The sequence below is a fragment of the Euprymna scolopes genome, chromosome 35 (genome assembly GCF_053919585.1).
Source record: "Euprymna scolopes isolate OS-2025 chromosome 35, ASM5391958v1, whole genome shotgun sequence".
In the NCBI taxonomy this organism is placed as follows: domain Eukaryota; kingdom Metazoa; phylum Mollusca; class Cephalopoda; order Sepiida; family Sepiolidae; genus Euprymna; species Euprymna scolopes.
Window position 1 is genome coordinate 48456619 of NC_136516.1, and position 27058 is coordinate 48483676.

A 27058-nucleotide genomic window follows, 5' to 3' on the forward strand; every position below is an offset into this window, starting at 1 on the left:
TCAGGGTTAAGTTTATTAGATTTTTCTGATGTACGGTGAAAACACGGAGGGATTATGTAACGATGGTTTTAACTGGTCAGAAATTGATTATTTAAAATGTCTTCCCGTTCCCCCAACTGGTCCTTCCAGTTTTCCCATCTGTCAATGTAATCGTTTTGTAAGTTGTCCATGACCAAATTGTGTGAGTTTATTTTATTTTGTGCGAGTTTTCTTTTATTTTCAATTTGTTTTTTTTTTCCTGTGCACCCATTTAAATGAAGTGTTTAAACATCTCCACTGGGTAATCTGTAAAAAGCTGATTATCCAGTATAAGAGCAAGTTTTGGAAATCTATGCCTAAAATAAGTCATACACCCTCCCTATCTGTCATCAATTGAAATGAATGGCTCTCGTTTTGGGGAGGACTCATGTTTTGACGAGCTTCTGGGCTTGACCTTTACTCTTGATCTGAAATGGAACACGTGCATCAAATCTGTTGCCAAGGCCGCTGGAAAAATGGTGGAATCCTTCTATCGATCCAGTAGATATCTCACTGCTGATGCAATTCTCTATCTATATAAGAGCCAGGTACGTCCAAGGATGGAGTACTGTTGCCACATCTGGACAGGAGCTGCTAGAAAGGACTTGTCCTGCCTTGATAGAGTTCAAAATAGATTTCGTAGACTCGCAGGAAATGTCATTTTCTCTTCCCTGCAACCTCTATCTCACAGAAGAGATGTTGCGAGTTTGTCTCTGATTTATCTTTATTTTCATGGCAAGTGCTCGACTGAGCTTCAATCTATGGTTCCCCCTCGCCAAACTTTCACAAGAAACACTCGTCTAGCTGTAAACACTATCAATAATCCCCCCCCATTCTTTATCTGTGCCTAAACCTAAACGTAGATTCCATGAACAAGGTTTCTTTCTTAGAACTGCATGCCTGTTGAATTGTCTTCCGTTTTCCTGATTTCCATCTGACTACAGTATGGTTGTGTTCAAGTCCAACGTGAACAAGTTCTTGATGAGCCGTTCCAATTTACCGAATTTCCATTACTAACGATTACTATATTGTCCAATTGACTACTGTACACTCTTAATCCTTATCCTCGAGTGGTCTCTGGTCCTTGATAACTGGTTATGCCTATATAAAAAATATCCACTATGACTGCAATTCCTAGTCTAGGCACATAGAAAACAAAGCCTGACATATGATATTGGACAAGAGGCAGCAAGTAGAAACCCTAGTTAGTGTCCCTAAAGATGGTGGCCTGAAAAGAGCCGAGAAAGAAAATTTAACGAAATGCCAAGGTCATCTTTTTAAAATTCAATTTTCATCCCAAACAAGGCACAGTGCCACTTTGAAGTAGGGGTCTACTATCGGGTACATAAGTTGCAGGGGTATTATGAAGGGAGATGAGTAGCAAGATGCCTGTTCACATTACACTTCAACTTCTGCATGTCAGTACAGTTGGGAAAGCAGAATCCCGGAAGAGAGCTTCAAAGTCTAGAAGTTCTGGGAAAGAAACTATTGGAGTAGAAGGCTTTCTTACACCTAGGGATCTCTACAGTGAAGGAGTGGGATTTAGCTGCTTGTCAGGTTGGTCGGGGTAGTCACGTCGAGGGAGTACAAGTGCTTGTAATTTGTGAGAGCATTCACCATTAAAGTACTTGTAGAACAGGTAGAGGGATGCAACATTTCGTCGATGGGATAGAGGCTGAAGCCTAGATGATAGTTCAGGACCTATCGGGTTGTCGACTCTCTGTTGAACCCTGTCAAGGAGTGAGAGGCATGTAGCAGATGCACCAGCCCAAATGTGACAACAGTACTCCATACATGGGCGAATGGTGGCTTTATAGATGCACAGGATACTTTCCGACGTAAGTAGTTTTCTAGCACGGTAGAGAGAGCCTACCTTCTTCGCAGCAACCTTGGCAGTGCTCTCAATGTATCGATTACAGTTCATGTTCCCTATAAACTTTAGGTCGAGGAGTTTAAAGGAAGTACTTTCGGGTAATGTGTTCTTGGCCATTGCTATTGGTGGTAGATAAGGTTTCTAGTAATTATTGAAGGAAAGAAACCTAGTCTTAGCAGCATTGAATGTGGCCATTCATTTTTGTCCCCATTCCACTACAGACTGGAGGTCACCCCCTAGTTTTTCTGCCATTTCATTAAATATGTGTTCATTTGTTTTCCCCTCGTGCCTGTTATAGAGAGTGGTGTAATCAGTAAATTACCCATCTCAGAAACAATTTATCAGGGAGGTCATTTATGAATATCAAGAATAATAAAGGTTCAAGGATAAACCCTTGAGGTACTCTCACATTTATATCATATTGTTTAGATGTACGATCATCGAGGACAACCTAGATTTTTCTCTTCCTTAAGAAGGATTTAATTACATTATGTATTCTTCCAGTGATACCATATAATCTAATTTTCCTTAGAATATCATAGTGCCATACACTATCAAAAGCCTTAGATATATCGAGGGCTACCGCCCTACCCTACGCTGGTTTGTCCAGTGAACGGTATATACGTTCAGAGATTAGAGTTAGGATATCTGCTGTGGACCGGGCTTGCCTAAATCCATATTGATTGTCGTTCAGTTTAGCTGCTGTAAGGTGATGAACAAGAGCTTGATTAATTAAGGACTCAAATATTTGGCGAAAAGCGGGAAAAGGCTAATGGAGCGATAATTTTATGGGTCGGTTCTTTCGCCAAAATTCTTGAAAACTGGTATCACAGAACCGGGTTTCCAGCATTCAGGAAAGCAAGATTTGTTAAGGCATTTGTTGTAAAGTTTGGAGAGAACTGGAGCAACCTCAGCGGAGCATTTTTTTTTAACAGCACAGTCGGGATGAGATCGGGTGCACATGTTTAGTTTTTATGATACCATGTACCTGAGAAGGAGTGATTTTCAAATCATCTAGTGTGACTTCTGTCCGCAAAGGAAAGACAGGGAGGGACTGGCTGTTGTGCCGGCTCCAATGTGGAGCTTTAAGAAAACCGACTGGCAAGCAGGTACGCCTTCTCGGTTGCCGTGCAAACAACCTCATGATTGTTTATTACACTGTTGTAGATTTTCCAAAATTTACGGGTTCCTAATTTCTGTGCTTTGATGCGTTTTCTGGTGGTTTCAGTGTATTCTGTCTTAGCTGTCGTTATTTCACTCTTACAATTACTTCTAGCTTCTATATACTTCTGTCTGTTTGAACTGGACTTATGTCGGTTGAATCTGCGGTACGCATGATACCTATGAACAAAGGGCAGCTACACAAGAAGAAGTAAACCAAAGTGGGGGTTGCTATAGAATTTCCGTGTGGGAACATGTACTTCAATTGCAGTTTTTAACCATTCAGTGGTCTCATTTGCGCACTGTTCAGCTGGAAAAGGAACGATATTTCCCCATGAGGGCATCTCTGATGAGATCCTTGATACCTTTTTGTCATACCTCGTTCTTTTAAGCAGTGGGTTTTCAGTTTTGGGTCGAGAATTAAGGGCGATTTCTACCATTATCACAGCGTGATCAGCATTCCCGAGTGGGCTTTGAGCATTCGTTATATAATCATCGAGAACTGTGGTCAAAAATAGATCTAGAAGTGAGTCATGTTGATCTTGCTGTTCTGGGAAACGTGTCGGAAATGTAACTGTGCGCTAGTATCGAGGGAGAGCGCTATATCTATGCTGTCAGACGACATGAAAAAATCTCATGTACGACATGGAAATTTTATGGAATCTTAGGAAGAATAGAAACAACCAGACTCATAAATTTCAAATATACCCGGTGAACCTGACAAATATACCCGGTGAACCAAGTAAAAAAGACATACAGAAAATTGCACTTAAAGGGATGGCTAGAATCTTTAAAAAAACTTTCTCGATTGGAGTATCTGAAATAGCGGGTGAACGTCTAAAATCCAATAGGATCCCTCAATTCCCATAAAAAAACTGATAAAAATTCGAATAAACAATAAAAACTATTGTATTCCTTTAAATGTACTTACACTATTTGTATCCCTGGAAATTCCGTAGTCGAACCCCTCATGTCAGATAGTGATATATAATCTAGCCTGGGTTACGCCGGCATATTGGAAATTGTGATTTTGTTGGCAGTGTTCAAGGGGTTATGTGTTGACTCATGTCAAACGCTGTAGTCGAGGTCGACGGTGACACTTGAAATATCATCCAGTTCGTGTGAAAGAAAACGTTGAAAGAAAGAAACAGAGAGAGAGAGAGAGAGAGAGAAAGAGAGAAAGAGAGAAATAAAAGAAAGAGAGAAAGATATTCTTTCGCTCGCATGCAAGCAGTCTGCCTTTCGATTTTGGGCGAAGCAGATGTGTCGGGTCGAACGTGAAAATGTGTCGAAGAAAAATAAAACACACAAAAAAGAAGTGAGCCGACAATACAATTGCGTCCCTCACTCAGTTCACTCGTAAATTAAATAAAGTGATTTATGCCAGAAAAAATCTGTGTTATGTTTTCGTCTGAGATATTCCTCGCAGCATCGACCAGTGACGTGAAGAAGCTCATCCCAAATATAAGACCAAGATAAGAGAAAAAAGGTATGTTGACTTTATCGCATATATATACACGCACTTCACACATAGACATGCATAAATACACACGTAATAAGAGACACCTATTGATATTAATAATAATAATGAGGCATAAAAGCAAAAGACAAAGTCTTCTTCTTCGCAGTGATACAGTAGGAGGAGTGGAGGAATATATCTAAAACCATTGTAGAAGCTTTTAACATATGCAGAAAGAGTGGAACGTAAAAGCAGGCATAAAGCAAAAAAAAAAAAAAAAAAAAAAGAATGGCGGCGAAAAAAAGGAAGGTAGAGGAATTATCATTAAGCGGAAGGCATGGTAGACTAAAAAAAGAAGATGAATTGAAAGAAATAGAAGAAAAAGATTACCCAGAAACATACTAGAAGAAAAAATGAAAACTAGAAGTCGAAGAAAAATAAGAAATGAAATGAGGAAAATAGCAAAGAAAAAAGTAAAAATTAATGAAAATAATGATTATTATGATAACGATGACGATGACAATGGCGACAACGACGACGATAATGATGATGATGATGAGGGTGATGAGGGTAACGATGATGATGATGGTGATGGTGGTTATGGTCAGCATGATGATAATGGTCAGCATGATGATAATGACGATAATGATGGTGAGGGTGATGATGATGATGATGATGACGATGACGACGACGAGGAGGAGGAGGAGCTGGATGATGATGATGATGATGAGGATGCTATAATGACGATGACAATGATGTTTATGATTATGATGATGACACGCAAGAGAGAGAGAGAGAGAAAGAGAGAGAGAGAGAGAGAGAGAGAGAGAGAGAGAGAGAGAGAGAGAGAGAGAGAGAGAGAGAAACACATTGTAAATTTACAAGAAAAGCGGGGGAAAAAGTAAAGAGACAGAAAAGGGATAGTAAAGTATGAAAACTATAAAATGAAGATGAAGAAAAAAAAAGAAGAAAAAGAAGATGAAGAAAAAGAAAAAGAAGAAGAAGAAAAGGTAAAGTAGGAAAAGTATTAGAAACAAAAAACAACAAAATAACGATGAAAAAAAAAATAAAGACGAGCAACAACCCTGACAAAACAAGAGCAACAATGTCTTGGCGTTTGTGTTTTGGTTTAGGCTAGACCCTGGTGTATGGAAGCGAATTGAGAGCAATTTACCATTTTTGACATCTGTTATTGAAATTAAGCGGTGATGGAATGGGACTGTAGACCTGCAATCGTTTCTAAATCGTGGGATTCAGCAGGTAATGATGACTTTTTTGTCAAAAAATAAAAAATAAAATAAAGTCTACCCCTAACCAACCTAATGACTGGAAAAATGACAAAAGAGAAAACGAGTAAATGCCCTTAACACGAACAATAACAAGTTCTCACAAAAATAGGTCTCCTCCCACTTTGTCTGCCACTCTGTCTTGTCTTTCTTCCCCCTCTCTCTTTATATATATATATATATATATATATATATATATATATATCACATAAGTCTTTAATATTATATATATATGTGTATGCTTATTATATACCCCATTTCTTCGTATATATATATATATATATATATATATATATATATATATATATATATATATATATATATATATTTCTCCTAAACCTCTGGCCTTGATCGAAGAGAGACTAAAACTTGCTGCTATGTTTCAAATGATCTGAATTAACAATAAAGGGAGACTTGATTCCAAATATTTCGCATATGTTATATTTTCCCTCTTTTTGAAAAAGGGTACAATTATGAATATCTCCAGTATCAAAAACTCCTTATACAGTGTGAATTTTACCTTATGTATGAAAACCAAAGAGGGTAAATATAACATATGAGAAATATTTGGAATCAAGTCTCCCCTTGCTGTTATTTCAGATCATTTGAAACCATAGCAGCAAGTTTTAATCTCTTCTTCATCAAGGCCAGAGGATTTGGGGGAATATTAGATATTTTGTAATTTATATGCAAAACTAGGAAAACAAATTTCTATGATTGGAATATTGGTAAAAATGAAGTATCTTTCCATCCACAAAACATCCTTTAAAATTATTATTATTATAGGTTTTCAAGGGTGCTGAAAACGAAAATAAAAAAGAGTTAAGATCCCAGGAAACGAGTAATTTCAATGATGTGAATAAATTATAGTTTAAAAAAGAGGAGGGATCACTTTTTATATTGATTTAACGTAAAATAAACACCCACTTTATAGCCGAGGTGGGAATAAAGTGAATGCTCATTGTACGTTAAATTAATATAGAAAAGTGATACCCGACTTGTTTAAACAATAATGTGCTACCTGAAGGATAAATGTCACAGAGCTCACTACACAATTCAGTTCATTTGTTAATTTCTGATTAATACTCACCGAGATGTCGGACATAAACTTGTGAAAAAAGTGATGTATCTGTCTATCTATCTATCTATCTATCTATCTATCTATCTATCTATCTATAACAATAATTTATTTCGTATGTGTGTTTGAGAGAGAGAGAAAGAGTTTCTTATGAACTCCGAAAGTTTATGTATCTTAGAAAGGCTTTGTCCCGGAATATCTTTTATAAGTATCGATAATCGATAATCGAATCAATTGGATGAAAGTAGAAACAATCGATTTTGATAAAAATTAACACCTTACACAGCCTGACATCATAAGTGCATTTGAAAAGTTTTATTTCCAGATATGCAGAAAGCTCCGGCATAGAAAACAACGGTAGGTTCTTTGATATGGTGGGGGCGCGTACGAAATGAATGTTGCTGCTTAAAGCACAATTGAACCATGATACTTAGCTTTTTCATTTTAAACTTCAATTTAAACTATTATATAAATTATTTTATAAAATAAACATTAGGTTCTCTACAGTACAACGTAAACAACAATGTATTGTGGACTAAGTCACTGCGTAGAGGCATGTGAAGATTCCTCTCAGTGCATAGCGATGGGTCCCTAACAGACAATCAATCGATTTGATTAAAAAAATGGGCGATTTCACCGATTTCGATAACAATAAAAATATGGGAGTGTGAAACATTCGTTGATCATCACTGAGTTCTGGGAAAAGTCGGGTCTCCCTGCTAGTATATATATATATACACGCACTCACACACAGATATCCCCCCCACATATATATATATATATATATACTTGTTTATTGTTATATAAACATGCTCACATCCCGCTGCTACAAATAGCCACTTGTTTCAATCAAACAACAGATATCATCAGGCAGCGACTTGACTATTCAAAAGTTCAATGAATAACTAATAAGGTTATTCATTGAACTTTTGAATAGTCAAGTCGCTGCCTGATGATATCTGTTGTTTGATTGAAACAAGTGGCTATTTGTAGCAGCGGGATGTGAGCATGTTTATATAACAATAAACAAGTATTATCAGCTCTTTTTATTGAGCACTATCTAACAACCTCGTTGAATTCATTAGTCCATTACTTTTGAATATAAAAAAAACCCGAGTATATATATATATATATATATATATATATATATATATATATATATATGTGTGTGTGTGTGTGTGTGTGTGTGTGCGTAAAAAGCACATGGAACAGAGATACAAAATGTAGGTATTTGCAGACACGTGTTTCATCGATACTATGATTCATCAGAGCGACTAGATTTAATGAGATTTGAAACCGGGACCAGAATGAGTAAAATCCGGCGCTCTACAATGAAACGGAGCGCTTTCTAGTGGCCATGGCTGAAATCGAGTCCTGTTAACACAATGCGATTTATTTATATATTCACTTAGAATACGTATAGTTGAAAGTTTTTCAATGATTTTTCCTGCAAGATCATTGAGTCAATCGTTATTAATTCACCGAAGTTTCTCAACACACACTCACACACAGTTCATATATATATTTCGATTTCAGATCGTTTGATACTCTCTAACTGCTTAGAACTTGTAGGAATTTAATTAAAATCAATTTTTGCTGTCAATTGCTGTTGGTCTTGAGGAAGAATGCTAGCCTACGGTGTCAAGGGTGAATTTGTGACAGCAAGTTTTAGGCTTCCCTCAATAAAGACCAGAGGTTTGGAACACACACACACACACACACACACACACACACACACACACACACGCACACACACACACACACACACCACACATATATATATATGTTATTTGTTTTTGTTTTTGCGATACGTCTTGAAAGAATTCAATTATTTACGAAAGTGCATATTTACCTAAATGCGAGTTGGGAATAACCCCCCCCCCAATCAACACGACGCCCCCCACATGGGGAGCGGCATATATATTACTTTTAAAATGTGTCAGTGGATAATTATATTTTAAAAATAATATATATGCCGCTCCCCATGATGGGTGCCGGATTGATTGGGGGGATTATTCCCAACTCGCGTTTAGGTAAAAATGCACTTTCGTAAATAATTGAGGTGGACAAGGGGTAAGGGTTTAGGCTTCTTACCATGGGGTCCCTCGCTAGATTCAGCGACTCTGATGAGTCGTAGACCACGAAACACGTGTCAGTGGATAATTATATTTTAAAAATAATATATATTAGTCCTCGCGCGAAAGAGCAGGATACAAAATGTTTTAAATAATAATAATAATAGAATAAAAATAACAAAGACTTTCGCTGGCGAGAACTACTATTGACCGTAACCTGTTATACAGTCCTTTTGAAATTTCCATCTCTATTTCTCTCGTTATGTACTGAATATTTGTTAATGAAACCTATATGAAATATGTTCCTTATTAAATTTTAAAGATTTTCTATTCTGAAAGAAGTTTAAAAAAATTTAAACTAAAAAAGTTATTTTAAAGTTTTTGTTTTAAAACAATAAGATTTTCTCATTATTCAGACCTGTATTTCAAAGAGAGGTTTGCAAAAAAAAAAAAAAAATAAGTTGTGGTGTGAGGAGAAATACAAACTGAAACAGAGAATATTCAGACCTGTAATAAAAAAGAGGGGGTGACAAAAATGAGTTGTGGTGTGAGGAGGAATACAAACTGAAATAGAGAGGAGGAGAGTTTTAAAATATAATCTTAAAAAGATAAGATACAAGTTAGAAAAGCATTTCATCCAAGGCATGAAAATTGTTCAACAAAATGTTTTTACAATAGGCTTTAAAAATAAAGGTACAAGATTCAATTTGAAATTTATTTATCTTCAAAGTGCACTTTTATAAATTTTACAAAGTAAGGTATGAAAATTTAATTTAAATTGAATAAAAAATTACCTTGGATTTATTTTATGTAATGTACATTCTGTTGCAATTTAAAAACATTACCTTTCATCTAGCATTTAATGATATGCATATGAAATTTTCAATGATGTTTTTAAAAAAAGTGCAACAGAATGTACATTACATAAAATAAATCCAAGGTAATTTTTTGATTCAATTTAAATAAAATTTTGTAAAATTTATAAAAGTGCACGTTGAACATAAATAAATTTCAAATTGAATTTTGTACCTTTATTTTTAAAGCCTATAGTAAAAACATTTTGTTTAACAATTTTTATGCCTTGGATAAATGCTTTACTAACTGATATATATATATATATATATATATATATATATATATATATATATATATATATTATTTTTTTTTAAATATAATTATACTAGCAAAAGTACCCGTCGTTGACTGGGTTCAAAAACAGCCTGCAGAAAATGGACCCTGATTTATGAAAGTACTAGCGAAGGGTACCCAGCGTTGCCTGGGTGTTTGAAGGTGTGTGTGGAAACTCCGGGGGCGGGAGGGTAAAAAAAAGTAAGTATGAGGATTGAACCGGAATCCTTGAGGCAAAGTTGTAAATTAAAGTGCGAAAAAAAAAAGTGCGACGTTAACCATTGCCCCACTGCGAGATGCTAATGGAAATACGTTTGAATTTATATAATTACTTGTATTTTGCAGGTGCCCGTTTTAATGAGGTCAAGTTTCACTGCGGGATAGTATTCATTTACTGCGGGACGTTTTTTTTATTTTTATTTTCCCAAGATGTTATAGGAAAAAGACTAACCCACATGCCGCGAGCGACAAATGTTGAATATTTATCTTCCCGAAATCGAGAAAATTAAATAGACAGGCGAGCTTCGTTGTTAACTGTGAGATATTACGATTTATATGTGATGTAAAAGGTTTTAAAAAGTTATGAACTGACCGACCGCTTCTCTGAAAAAAGGCTTTTGTAGACATACAGAAAAAGCGAACACACATGCAAACATACATACACATTCGCTTTTATATTTATAGATGATAGGTTATGAAAAGGAAGAGCTGTAAAGAGATAGTTTCGAATTTGGGGGTATCAAAACGAAGCAAAATATGATGAAAGTAAAAATAAAATAGATAAACCCCATAATTTATTATACCATACCTGTTCACATTGAAACACTTATCACAATATTCTGTGCATCTATATTAAAACACCCTGTTAATCTTTGTGACATATTTCCATTCTATGGAGGTTAGGTACGAACTAACACCCCATAATTTTATTATACCATATTTCTTCAAACTGAAACATAATTATCAAAGTATACTTACGCAGATAGATATGAAAAGTCTTTATTAATGTTTGTGCCTATTTCGATTCTATGGAGGCCAGGTGCGAACGTAGACCCCACAATTTCATTATACGTTTTTTCTTAATTTTTAAATTTTTTATTTCCATACTTTGTAGACCAGGCGCGAACGCGGACCCCACAATTTTAATGAACCACCGTTCTGCCGGATAAAACATACCCATTCCTGTGTCTCGATGCATCTTCTATCATATGTAATTAGTTTTTAAAATAGTCAATCATATAGGAGCCTATTCGTGACCACATACACACACACATTCAGCTTTATATTATATATATATATATACATATATATATATATATATACATATATATATATAAAAGACGTCTTTATTCCAAATGCCAAATAATTATTATGTCAATTTGTGACTATTATGTGCCCAAACTCATCAGAAAGATTAGAACTCATCAACTTTAAAAAGAAAGGAAAAAAAGAGTTTTGGCTGATTACATAAATCCGAAAAGAAAAAAACTTCCAAGACTTTTTGCATTGTTTTATAATATTTTACCCTGTTTTTATTATATATATATATATATATATATATATATATATATATATATATATATATATATGTGTGTGTGTGTGTGTGTGTGTGTGTGTGTGTGTGCTTTGGCATGTGTACATAGCCATGAGTATGCGGAGTACTCCCTTACATATTAATCTTATGTTGTATAAAATCTGTTTTTCGATTACTCAAAAAACGGCCAAAGATGTTTACAGCCCGTGCGATATAATGGCTAGATTAAACATCTGTCTCTATCCATAAAACTCGCAGCATCTGCGAACATTTTACCAATAAATCGTTCCCGCAGACCTTTACAGAACCCGAAGGAAGGAAGTTCGCCAAGGCGGGAGTAAGGTGTGGGAAGCCGTGTAGCGGAATGGTTGGGGATTAGATTTGGCAAGGGAGGCACAAGCGACGGAGGGGCACATTAGCCTCGAGGCTACTGAATTGTAAAACGTACCAGCTTTGGGGTAGGCAGTGCTGGTGGCGGGTGAATACGATAATAAAGTTGGTAAGTTGGTAAGGAGGTTAGCACCGGGTGGGAAAAAGAATCTGGGTGGTAAATAGATATTGCACATGCATACTCGAGTGGGAGGAGCAATCAGTTGAAAGGTCAGTTAGTGTTCAAGTCGAGCGAAGGCGATAAATTACGAAAAGTTGCCCGCCTTCAAGCTGAGATATGACAACGTTGCGTAAACACGCCCCGATTAGACAGATATGTTTTGTCGGCCATTTTGTTATTATATATATATATATATATATATATATATATATATATATATATATATATATGTGTGTGTGTGTGTATGTGTGTGTGTGTGTCTGTTAATCTCGTTATTGTCTGGTTGAGCGTTTTTCCAGGACGCGTAGATTCGAGAGAGGGAGAGAGGGCAGACATAGCAAGCCATTTCGTCCATCATCCTTGTTGTGTAGCGTTAACTGAAAAGACATCTCTTTTAAAGAAGTTGTTTTTTCTTTAATTTAAAACAAAAATGTTTTTTATGGATATATGTATCATCCGGATGCAAAACTGACACCCCCTCCCTTTTTTTGGATTATATTTGAATTTCTCAGCAGGGGTGATTCGTTATTTTATGCCGAAGCTCGAGGACTGCTTGTAAACGATCCATTAATTGGTTTGTTTTTCTACTTTACGGATAATCAGCCTTTTTTTTTTCTGCATAGTAAAAGATTGTATGCCCTTTGTGATTTCCGGTTGCAGCTTCCATTTAACTAGGTTATTAAAGATGGTCAATCAGATAAGAAAACCAGTCTGGGGAAATTATGGGGGTGCTCACACGTTATCTGAGAGGAAGATCATTATTCATCAGTGTGGGTATAATACCTTTCTTGTCACTGTCGTCCATCTGAACACCAAAAAGACCAGAAAATATTGATTATAACCACTCTGTTAGTATTATTTAAGATCGATACAAGATAATCATTGCAAAGGATTCATTAATTCGTTTCAAATGATTGCATTTCTGGCATATCAACAATATTCCAGATATTTAGGGTAAAACACATCCTAATTTGTAGATATTTAGGGTAAAACACATCATCCCCCCTCGCTCTTTCTCTCCCTCTCTTTCTCTCCCTCTCTCTCTATATGTATATATATATATATATATATATATATATATATATATATATATATATAAGTGACCTTTTCTATGTCTGTGGAGAACGGTCTCTACTAAACTACTCGTTCAAATTTTCAATGTTTGGTCTACACACTTGAAACTAAGTATATCGAGGGATTCAGACCGGTCGATCAAATTCGATTTCGCTTTTAGCCATTAAATATAGCTGCTAAGGTGACAGAAATGGAAAATTGGGACTTGACCTGTAAGTAGACCAAATAGCTCTCTACGCTTGCGTTAATATAAATTTATCACTTAATGTTTAAATTTTTATGACTATCTATTTTTAGGTCATAATATATCGATTACCGCTAGAACGCTAAAGATTTCGATCTTAGCTGATCTAACTCTTAGTTTAGAATCAATAAATATATATATAATTTTCTCTTTAGTACCAATAATGGAAAATTAAATTTTACAAATATCCTCCTCCTCTACCGCCCTCCCCGAAACCAAATGTTTTTGGCATCGGATAATAAGTATACAATTTTCGAATGCTGATATCCGAAAAGTTTCGATTCCTGATTATGTAGAGCGCTACAATATGAAGGTGGAAAGATTGGACGAATTTTTGGAGTCTAGGGAGGTCGGAATAATTATAGTAACGACTAAAACAGGTGCCAAAATGTGCAGTCATGCTATGTTTGTAGAAGTAAAACGCCTTATTATAAATACATAACTTTAATATTGAGCATTATTATAAAACCACAGTAAAGATTTTTCGGTGTTAAGAAAGAGTAATTTCTGTAAGGAATGTAAGTAGAGTTCAGATCAATAATAAGGAATAATAAAAGAACAATGTTTCTGAATTTTTGAGATGAGGATTTGTTATTCGTATTATTTGGATTAATCGGACTACTGTTCTCATCTTGAGTCTGATTTTCGCAATGTTTCCATCGAAACAACTATCTACAGAACATGACATCAGCTCAAAAAAATCTGGACGAGACAACAAAGGACACTACCCCAAAACTCAGCACAGTTTGTATGCTATACCCGAAAGGCTTGTCGAAAAACTACAAACAATATGTAATCCATATGTCATCAGGAAGTGTTTCATCATCGACGACGGCTGTGGTTGAAATAAATTTATCATGAAATTTGTATAAACTGTGTTTGTTTTTATTTCTTTTAACTTAATAGTAGCATGAAGAAATCTGTATGGTAAATAACTTAAATAGAAATGTTCATAATTCATTCCCGAAAGAAATCATCAGACTATATATATATATATATATATATATATATATATATATATATATATATATATATATATATATATATAAAGTATACATATATATATATAAAGTACATATATATAAAGTATATATATATATATATATATATATATATATATATATATATATAAAGTAGTCTGATGATTTCTTTCGGGAATGAATTATGAACATTTCTATTTAAGTTATTTACCATACAGATATATATATATATATATATATATATATATATATATATATATATATATATATATATATATGTAAATAAAAGTGTAATTACATTCTATATATAAGCACAATTCAATTTGAATTCTTTAATTTCATTATTAGTAAAAACATGATCAACAATGGTCGCTTTGCTACTAATATCCATTTTCGAGGAATCATTAATAGGAAAACCACCACACGTGGTTCATTTAAATCAAATTTTAATCACATGATTACATTTTAGATAATTACGTGATTAAATTTTACCTATTTAAAATTTGTGAAACATTTCTAATATACTCATATTGTTCATTTCACAAATTCTGTTTACATTAACTGAGATATTGATGTTTACCGAAAAAGTTCCTTTTAGCGATGTCACGTGACTGGGGAATCACCGGCGGTGATATTTCCCCACATAAAAATTGCAACCTCGTTACAATGAAAACCACCTAATTTATTAAATAAAAAATTAAGTATAGTGTTATAATTAAAAAGAGATATATAAAAACACGAATGGGTAGGATATAACTACTATACCAAATTGTCGAAGCAATCGGTCCAGTCATTATTTAGACTATCGGTTATTCACAAATATGCTTATGATATATAGCAATCCTTACTTAAGAAGTTCAATGTAATTAAAGAGCAATATAGTGAATAAATGAAAATAAACTTTATTCCAAAGATCAAGATGTTGACCATCTTATAATTTATTCCTTTATTTCAGTTGACATTTACAATTCTTGATAGTATCTGTTTCTAAAATTAAAAATGCTATAATGGAAACCTATTATAAGATATTTACAGCTTCTTTTCAAATTTTCGGATTTAATCATGTCAAAGCACACTTTATTTCCCTTTGACGGATTGATTGTTGCTATTTCTTCTGATGAGTTAAGGACATAATAGATTCACTGATTGATATAATAATTAAGTGATTGATTTTGCGCTACGAAAAAGAATTGTAAACTTTGGAATATAGTCTGTTGTCATTTATTCAATATATATATATATATATATATATATATATATATATATACATATATATATGTGTGTGTGTGTGTGTGTGTGTGTGTGTGTGTGTGTGCGCGCGCGTGTGTGTGTATGTATATATATATATATATATATGTATGATCCAGAATATTAGTGAAGTGAAACCAAACATCTAATAACACACCATACAAAATAAATAAGTAATTAATTAACCGAGCAAATTAGGCACAAGGCCGTGAGGAGTGAAGGGAAAATGGAGACCAACTCCCCAGGGAGTAGGGGAGCTGGATAGTGACAATTGGTATGAAGGGTTGCCCCTACATTGACCAAGGTCTTATATGTGGGGTTTGCCCCATATATGGTCTTTGCTAGCAGTATATGTTCCGACAGATACTACACTTTGATCTTGGCCGAAAGGCCAAGAAAAGGGAATTTATTTGCTCCCCTACCGAGCAAATTAGGCACAAGGACGATTTTTAATGTGAGGAGTAAAGGGGAAATGGGAACCAACTCCCCGGGGAGTAGAGGAGCTGGGTAGTGACAATTGGTTTGAAGGGTTGCCCCTACATTGACCAAGGTCTTATATGTGGGGTCGCCCCCACATATGGCCTTTGCTTGCAGTATCTGCCGGAATAGATACTACACTTTGATCTTGGCCAAAAGGCAAAGAAAAGCTAAGAACAGAATGTATTAAGAACAGACCTTTGATCTTAACCAAAACGGCCAAACACAAAAGTGTTACGGACAAACCGACCGACCGACCGATCGAGTGACTTGTAGAGAAGCTTGCACACAACTAAAAATGTAAGCTTTCGATATCAATGTCAGTGCGAAAACAGTCAGTCCATGAACGTCTGTGTGTACATAAAATTGATAGAGTTCAAAATAGACTTCGTAGCCTCGTAGGAGATGTCCTTTTCTCCTCCTTGCAACCTCTATCTCACAGAAGAGATGTTGCGAGTTTGTCTCTGATGTATCGTTATTTTCATGGAAAGTGTTCAACTGAGCTTCAATCTATGGTCCCCCCTCGCCAAACTTTCACAAGAAACACTCGTCTAGCTGTAAACACTATCAATAATTTCCCCCACTCTTTATCTGTCCCTAAACCTAAACGTAGATTCCATGAACAAAGCTTCTTTCTTAGAACTGCACGCCTGTGGAATTGTCTTCCGTTTTCCTGCTTTCCGGCTGACTACAATATGGTTTTGTTCAAGTCTAAAGTAAATAAGTTCTTGATGAGCCGTTCCATATAAGTTATTAAATTTACCAAATTTTCATTACTAATGATTACTATATTGACCAACTTCTACTGTACACTCTTTAACCCTTATCCTTGAGTGGCCTCTGGGCCTTGATAATGTGGTGATGCCTTTGTAAAAAAAAAAAAAAAAAAAAAAAAAGGTTTCTATATGGTTAATTATTATACTAAACTTATCACATACGATGGTAGAAGACGTATTAATGGCGAAAAAATAGGTATGTAACAATTTAAACAGGGGTTTATTGAAATAGTGGGGTCTGCGAACGCGCCCGTTCTTCAGATAATGGAAATAAAAAACTAAAAAGAAAAAAATACAAAGTTTTTTTTATATAGATGCGCATAAGAATACTTTGATAAGTATATTTCAGCTTTACCTGGGATGGTATGATAAAATAGTGGGGTCTGTGTTCGCGCCTAGTATCCATAGAATTGCAATATACTACAAACTATAACAAAGACTATGACCCCCATAGAATAGAAATATGTCACAAAGTTTAACAAGTTTTTTTTAATAGAGGCTCACATAAGAATATTGTGATAAGCGTGTTTCAGTTTAAACAGGTGTGGAATAATAAAATTATGGGGTTTATTTGACTTTCATAGAAAGGTTTTTAATGTTTTTTACTAAAAAATAGTTTAGGAAAAATAAGTTGTTGGCGAGTCATGTCGAAACCAATTTAGCTGACCAAAATAAGATTTAACTAATATTTAAATAATTTATAATAAAAATGTAAGGGTAAAACTATTGATATTATTTTCTGTCTGTGTTCTTTTCCCCTTAAAATAACTAATTAAATAATATATCAAAGTCACTAAAAGACGTTTAGTTTAACTCTTCCATTTTTTTAGAAAAAAAAAATTATTAAAATATTGGTAAAATCCTATTTCTGTCACCTAAATTGGTTTCAGTAATACTCCCAAACAAATTATTCTACTTAAACTATATTTTATAAAAAGAAAATATTTATTATTTCGGATGACGATTCATTAATTATCATTAAATAAATAAAAAAAAATAATGAGGTAAATAAAGAAAGCCAAAATAAAACACAGAGTCGATTTTATGAAGAATAAATGAAGATTATGATAGGCAAGAATTACCTCAGTCAAAAAAGAATTGTTATCCTCTGACTGACAAGAAAAGAGCAGGTACTGAATTTTTAATTATCTATTCTTTTTTTCCATTCTGGAATTATTTATTCACAAATAAAACGCATTTTATTTACAAATATTTATTAATGATTTCTTAAAAATTTAAATCGCAAGAAATGGAATTTCTTTTGTTTTCGCATATATTTTTATAGTATTCTTGATTAAATAACAATTCATTTTTTAACTAAAAATAATTTAAAAATAGAAAAAAATATTGTTTATATTATTTCCTTTACTTGACCTAAAATAAGTTTAAAAATAGCGCAAAAAAGGTTTCGTGTATCGATTTTTACGCGTACCATTTTATGATCAGAGACAATTCTTTCAATCATCTTCACAGAAGCCAAAATCTCTTCCATCAGTTTTCAGTTGATATATTTGCAAAAGTTGAAGCTGAAAGACTGTTATATATCAAAACTGTTTAAAACAAGCTAAGAGTAGATTTCTACATACATCTCAGAGATCATATAAATATCTATATAGGTCAGATATGCATATTACCTTCTAGCGTACCAGTTAGTTTACGATATATGCATGATAGAACCCAACGTGCATTTACATGTCAGAAATTATGGAAGACCATAACTGTTTATCACATCCACTTTAAATCGAAAATGGAAGGAAATTTGAGATGAACTTCTCCCTGGATTAACGTACATCAATCGACAAGATCTATTGGCCAGAGTGTTTTGCCTGGGGATAATCAAAGTTAGGAATCTGATAAACAAATAAAAAAATGTTTGACCCACTACGATGCTACAAGTGTACAATTGGGTGTCAGAAAAGAGGCTTGCCTTATGCGCATATATTACTGTGGCTTACAAGAAAAATCAACTCGAATCAAATTGATTCCATTATATCAGCGTAGTTACCTGATATACAAAGTAATCCAACCTTATATAATATTATTTAATTGGAATTTTATTATTTAGATCAGTTTTATTTATTAATTTTATTCTTCCGTAGTTGTTGTCGTCTTACGACGTTTTGGCCAAGTAAGCCAATCCTACTCAAAGCCGGTCAGAGGCTTACTTGGCCAAAACGTGGTGAGACGACAACAACTACGAAAGACAGTAATTGGTGTGTATGCAGTTAGGAGATTCGGATTTCCTATCCGGTCGCAATTACCACCTGACGAAGGCCAGAGGATTAGTTGGCCGAAACGTCGTGAAACAATAACTAAAAGATGAGGATAATAGTCCGCAAATAAATAAAATTGATCAAACCTTATTTGAAATAGTAAAGAGTCACATAGTTCATGGGCCTTGTGGTAATATTTATAAAAATCCACCTTGCATGGTTAATGGTCATGGTAAAAGGATATCCTAAAAAAAACCTATCCACTCGAAACTCAGTTTAGTGAGGATGGTTATCCGTTTTACATGAGAAGATCCCCTGAAAATGGTGGTTTTAAAGCTGGTTGACAGGCATAAAGTTGACAATAGGTAGATTGTATATTACTTTCCCTTAATTTTAAAGACGTGCAATGCTCACATGAATGTTGAATTTTGCAATTCTACCAAATATATTTGCAAATATATAAATAAGGGATCGGATGACGCCATGTTTTCCTTACAAAAACTTGTTAGTGATGAAGTTACTCGATATGAACGTGTTAGATATATCGGCACTAACGAAGCATTTTGGCGTATTTTAGGGTTTTCAATTCCTGAAAGGCATCCTCCAATCCAACAGCTTGCAGTTCATCTTGAGAAGTATCGAAGGGTTTATTTTACAAACAAAAATTTAGGCCAAGTTACCCTAAACCCAAAAGATAAACTCTTACTCAATTTATTGAATTGTGTGAACAAGATAATTTTACAAAAATCTTATTTATAATCAAGTTCAAAACCGCAAGAAATTTCTTGTCAACCTAATATACATAAATACTTACTTTGCTTTAATTGGATTTGAAATTTCACAAATTGTGACATTTTTATCAAGACCAACATCTTGAATAATCTTATAGGATCTTATAGGACACCATCTTAGCCTGAAGATGGAATCTTAAAACTATAGTTAGTCAGCATTAAGTTGACAATAAGTTGATTGTGACCTTACTCTCCCTTACTTTCAAAGACATGCAATGCTCACATAAATGTTGAATTTTGCAATTTTGTGAAATCCATCAATATGTTTGAAAATACATCAATAACGGATTTGATGCAGCCATGTTTTCCTTACAAAAACTTGTTAGTGATGAAGTTACTCGATATGAACTTGTTAGATATATCGGCACCAATGAAGCATTTTGGCGTATTTTGGGGTTTTCAATTCATGAAAGGCATCCTCCAATCCAACCGCTTGTAATCTATCTTGAAAAGTGTCAGGGAGTTTATTTTATAAACAAAAATGCTAGCCAAGTAGCTTACTGCATTTTTAAGATTCTGTAAACAAAATAGTTTTGCCAAAAATTCTAATTTATAATCAGGTTCCATCTTATTACACATGAGGTAACAACACATGCAGAGGAGAAAACGAGGAGCTGATGTTGAGGGTCATCCAGGTATAAAATGTGACACTACAATTGCACCCACGTCACATTGAATGTTACTTTTTTGGAGTCTCCGTCATGAAATAAAGGACAGATTTCATTTTCATTTCTAAGAACTATTGATGGACAAACTGTTGGCAAATATTATATTGTTTTACATGGTTTTACATTCTCTGTGTAATCGAGAAATTAAAATAGGTCACTAGGTGCGGATAATAGAATCTTCGTTTTTTTTCTTTCTGATTTTCTAAAAACGTGTATTTTGTTGGTCATCATAAGCAACGAAGGACAACAGAATTGATATAAAAAATATATTTTTGCAACATTTTAATGTTCTTTTCATCTTATCTTGCTTTGAAGTTATTTATTTACGCGCACACCCCCTTTACATAACCTTTCATACTATAATACATCAGGGTTCAATTTTGAAGACTCTTCTTGAACCCAGCCAACGACGAGTACTTCTGCTAGTATATACCTATCTATATATCTATAAAAGTGAAAGTGTCTGTGTGTGTGTGTGTGCGTCTGTGTACATTTCCCTACGCATTAACTCTGTCAATTTTCGGTCTACATATTCGAAATTTGATGTACAGGGTACTGAGATTTGGGAAAATATTTTTAATCCGTTTTCGGCCAGAAATTCGCCTGTTAAGGGGTCAAACTTCAACGATTTCACCTTCGAGAACTCTACCTATCTTTTGACCTTTGGGAACTCCTCCGACTATTTTGGGTCTAAACACTTGAAATTTTTAGATATAGGTTCCATGGACATAGATCTAACTTAATAACTTAATTAGAGTCCAAAACAATAAATGTTAAGGTGTCATAATAGGGGTCGATGTTAAAAACATTGACCGCTTTTTTTTTTGGCTCAACATACACCTCCAAACACCCGGGCAACGCCGGGCTGAAATGCTAGTATATATATATAGTTGGCTCTGTTGATTGAAAATGTTTATAGTAGTCTGTTCGTATAGCTCTATAGTACAAATCTTACCTTGTATAGAGAGCGAGTATATAACAGAGGATTCACACAATATAATAGGGAGGAGCGTGTATTTATACAGTCAGACAGATATCATGTCGAGCGAAGTTGATAAATTATGGACGTTTCCCGCCTCAAGCTGCGATATGACAACGTTTCATAAACACGCCCCGATTAGATGGATATGTTCCGTCAGCCATTTTGTTTTGCCTTGCCTGCCAATCTCATTATTGTCTGGTTGAGCGTTTTAGCGGGCGGGAGACGATCGGCAATTCAGTAAACCATTTCATCCATCATTTTTTGTTGTAACGCGTTAGTCGAACAGACCTTTCTGTTAAGGAAGTTATTTATTTATTTTTTTATAAATGTTAATATTTATAGTTATATTCATCCATTTATTGCAACGATCGACTTTTATTTTCTTGGCCTTTTTATATTGAAGCAAAATGTAGTACCCATTCTGATGCTGCACTTAATCGATTTCTATCTTTGGTTAATAAAATAGAAATAATTCTAGACAGAGTCAATTTTTTTAATCTTTTATTTTTTGTGGAACTAGATTTTTACTACATTAAAACCAACCTAGTATTTAACTCTACTTTTTTTTTTAAAGATGGCAATAAATAGGAACAACTACACTCTTACTTTTGCTCTAATTATAAAGGATGGGTCTCCTTGCTGCTTTGGCTGCTTGGAGACTGGGTAGACAGTACCAGTCAAGAATCCATTCATGAAAATCAGCCTGACAGGTGTGGGGCCAGATACTGACCAGTACATGTCAGACTGAGGTACGCCACCTGGATATTACCTAAAAGGTCCATCCTCCCAGGCCTTGACACTTAGGAGAAGGGGCAAAGGCGCCTTAAAACCAGTCACTTCGGGCAGGTGAGGCTCGTCAGCAAGGTCCTAGGAGAAAGCAACTCTGATTCAAAACCTCCACTGCCTTGAAGGATTACCCCAATCAGGAGAAAGGCTAAAGGAGTACACCCTGACAGATAATACAGAGATGGAACCCGTAAGGGGCCTGACTTTATATTGTCATCATCGGCAACTCCTACGGCGCAGTAAGAGCCCATCTATATCGACTCTGTCCTTTCCTTGGATACCCTGGCTTCGCGGAAACGGAAGGACTGCTGCACAGGAAACAGGTATACTCCCATATTACGCAGCCCAGACTATATAGCCCCACTGCTACACCCTTGTCTCCCGAGATTGACAGTTGCCAACGACAATAAGCAGATCTGAATTAGGAACACCTCTGACACTTCTCCTCTGTCCTTCTAATTATAGAGGATGAGTCAACTTACTACTTCGGTTGCTTGGAGACTTGGGTAGAAAGTAACAGTTAAGAATCCGTTCTTGGCAATCAGCCCACCAGCTGAGAGGACTTAGGAATACCTAAGGAGGTCTACCCTCCCAAGCATTGCCTTTCGGGTGGGGCAAGTTTATCGCTCGTTGCCCGAGGCGCACCTACCGGGGAATGCCGATGGGGATACCCCGGCAATTTTTGCTAAGCCAGAGTGTCCCTCCTTTAGGAGTGCTGGCTGGTCATTCCCACTTTCTGACTTTGTGTCACATCTTTGTGATGGAAGAAGCAGACAAATATGTACGATTGCCTTTTGGCATATTTGGCTAGGAGCAAAGTGTAGTGTCTGTTCTTATGCTGCACTTAATCCATTTTTTTCCACGGTTAGTAAAAGAATATTGTTTTTAGGTGACGCACACACATATATATATATACATATATATGCATATATAAATATATACACATATATGCATATGTAAATATATCCATATATATACATATATAAATATATCCATATATATCCATATATATACATATATACGTATATATAAATATATAAATATATACATATATATAAATATATACATATATATAAATATATACATATATATATGTTTTTTGTACATAGGCATCAACATTTATCAAGGCCAAGAGGCCACTCGAGGATAAGGGATAAAGAGTGTACAGTAAAAATTGGACAATATAGTAACCGAAAGTAATGGAGATTCGGTAAATTTGTTAACTTATATGGAACGGCTCATCAAAAACTTGTTTACGTTAGACTTGGAGACAACCATATTGTAGTCAGCTGGAAAGCAGAAAAACGGAAGACAATTCCATAGGCGTGCAGTTCTAAGAAAGAAGTTTTGCTCATGTAATCTACGTTTAGGTTTAGGCACAGATAAAGAGTGCGGGAAATTAGTGATAGTGTTTTCTGCTAGACGGCTGTTTCTTGTGAAAGCTTGGCGAATGGGGACCATAGAATGGAGCTCAGCTGAGCACTTGTCATGAAAATAACGCTAAAGCAGAGACAAACTCGCAACATCTCTTCTGTAAGAAAGAGGTTTCAGGGAAGAGAAAAGAACACCCCGCCCACAAGGCTACAAAATCTATTTTGAACTCTATCAAGGCAGGATAAGTCCTTTCCAGCAGCTCCTGCCCAGATGTGGCAACAGTACTCCATCCTTGGACGTACCTGGCTCTTATATAGATAGAGAATTGCATCAGCAGTGAGATATCTACTGGATCGATAGAAGGATCCCACAATTTTTCCAGCGGCCTTGGCAACCGATGTAATGTATGTGTTCCATTTAAGATCAGGAGTAAAGGTCAAGCCCAGAAGCTTGTCAAAATATGAGGCCTCCCCAAGAGGAGAGCCATTCATTTCAATTGATGCCAGATGGGGATCAGAGCGTTGATGATATAAAGATAAAAGCTTGGTTTTAGATGCATTAAAAGTAACAAGTCACCTCTTTCCTCATTGTACGACTTGCACAAGATCAGAGGAGAGAGAATCAAAGAGAACTTGGTCGTTTACGGTCTTAGATGTGCTACCATAGATAGTAGTGTCATCAGCATAGATGTCTACGAATTATGTAAGGATGTGATTTGGAAGATCATTAATATAGATCAGGAAGAGAGTTGGGCCCAGGATGGACCCCTGAGGGACTCCAGCATTAATACTGAGAGCTTCTTATTTATGCCCATCAACCACTACTCTTATGAGCCTATCAGAGAGAAATGATTTAATAATTGAGAAGTCATTTCCAGCTATACCGTAACTGGAGATCTTGTGAAGTAAACCTTTATGCCATACTCTATCAAAGGCCTTTGATATGTCAAGAGCAATTGCCCTAGAAAGGTAGCCTTCATCGAGAGATTCGCTTATCTTATGATATATAACTGTAAGCACATCTACTGTAGATCTAGCAGAACGGAAACCATATTGCGTGTCACTAAGAAGGGTATTTATGCTGAGATGGTTGATTACTTCTGTATTTAACACAGATTCCAGCAACATACTCATGATGCCCAGGGGACTTATTGGCCTGTACTGTGAGGGAGATAAGCGATCACCCGAATTCTTAAATACGGGGCATACTGATGAGATTTTCCGGGGTGACGGGAAGCAATTCTCCATAAGACAACGTTTAAACAGTTTTGTAAGGATGGGCGCAAGTTCTGGTTGAAGTCTTTTGAATTGGAATACCGCCACGGCTGGTTGCTTTACTTGAATCAAGGTTTTTGATTAGCTTTGCAACATCACGTACACATATTTGTATATCACATGGCATGTTTTTTGATACAGGAGGAAATATTGGAGGTTGGAAGCCTTGGTCGAAAAGGTAAGAATTAGCTGCAAAGATCTTGGCAAAGAGTTTGGCTTTGTCTCATGCAGACAAGATAACCTAAGGTCCATTTATGAGAGTTGGGATAGAGCACACGCTTCTGTTCAGGATTCTGTTTGCTATTCATCAAAACTTGTGGGAACCAAGCCGCTGCTCAGCATCTTTGGACTTGACGGACTGAGCATACAACTCTCTTGTGTTCTTTATTACTTTTTTTACGGTGGTTGCTGGCAGTTCCGAAAGCGGCTTTAGTCTCAGTACATCTATTACGTTGGAAGCAATGGAAAAAGTGATTTCTATGCGCAATGGCAGCAGCACATTCCGGAGAGAACCACGGCTGACTGTTAGGTTTTTGCTGGAATTTTTTTGAGGATATGAAACGGTATTTACCTACAATTAACCATTCTGTCAGGTCTGATACTATAGAGGACACATCCTTTTTAAACATGGAACGCAGAGGTAGATCTGATATAAATGTACGGAAGCTATCCCAGTCAGCCATAGAGTATCGATATACTGTACGATGGAGAGGTACATCTGGGGACTTATTACATTTAATTTTTATCTTAACTGATACAACTAAGTGGTCGGAAGATCCAAGTGGAGACAGAACAGAAGCTGAACACAATTCAGGGCAAGTTGTGAGAAAGAGGTCTAGGAGACTTGCATACTGGCCGTCAGTATCAGAAACACGGGTGGGTTCATGAACAATCTGAGTGAGATCATAAGCAATGGAGAAATCATGACAGAACATCCCCTCATCATCGGTCTTGTTTGAGTGAGTTAAACCATTCCACATTGTGAACATTGAAGTCTCCACAGACATGAATATTAGCTGACGGATAAGCAGATAGCTGACGGATAAGCAGATAGTCAATTTTTTCAGATATGCTTTTAAAGATAGTAACTCCGCTGTTGTGGTGGCGATAGAGAGCAAATATAAATGCAGTAGTTTGAGCAAGTCCAACCCGGAAGCACATATAGGGTAAGTTAGGATCTTCTCTGGAGATGTCCCTATTGTTACATCGTTGCTCTATAATAAAGTGTTGAGTGTTTGTTGCGTCATCTTTAATAATGGATTAGAAGAGATGACGTGTTATATTATATATTTATGTTGTATCATAAAGGGAATCGTGTGTAAGTGACATATATTTTCAGAACCTACCTCTGCTTCTTCGATGGTGGACCATCTGGAAATTTCTCGTCCTGGAGGGAGACTTGATACCTGTTTTTGGATGAAGATTCAATCACTCCAAGACAAGGAATTAGTTCTATAGTTTATTTCACTTTTCCCAGATGTCCTGTAGAAGGTGGAAAGTGAAATCGGCCTGTGTGGGTTCTTCTTCTACACACGTCAGCGTTTTTCCACCCCCCAGTGAAGAGGAGGAGACAACGGGAAGCCGTCCGTTGTCTTCTGAGTCCAAATCAAATCTCCACGATTCAGCTAACCTGATCACATGACTCACACGCAATCAAATCAGCTGATCTTTTACTTGCGGCCAACGTGTCTACACTATAACTCACCTCCCTCTCTTTCCCCCTCTCTCTCTGTCTCTTTCCATTCTCTAACACCTAACACCTGAAAAGCCATATTTTATAAAGGCACATATTCCATGCCCATGGCGATCTTGAGCGTCAGATTTGGAAGTTAAATTAGAGTATTCTTTAATTACGAACTCATCTAGGGAAATGGTCTGTCCAATGCCAGTTTCACTTAGAAATAATATGTCTGGTTTAGTCTCCTGTAATTGGTTTTCAACCTCTGGAAGGTTAGAACGTAGACCCCTGATGTTAGAGAAGGTGACCTGGTAGTGGGGGTCTACGTTAG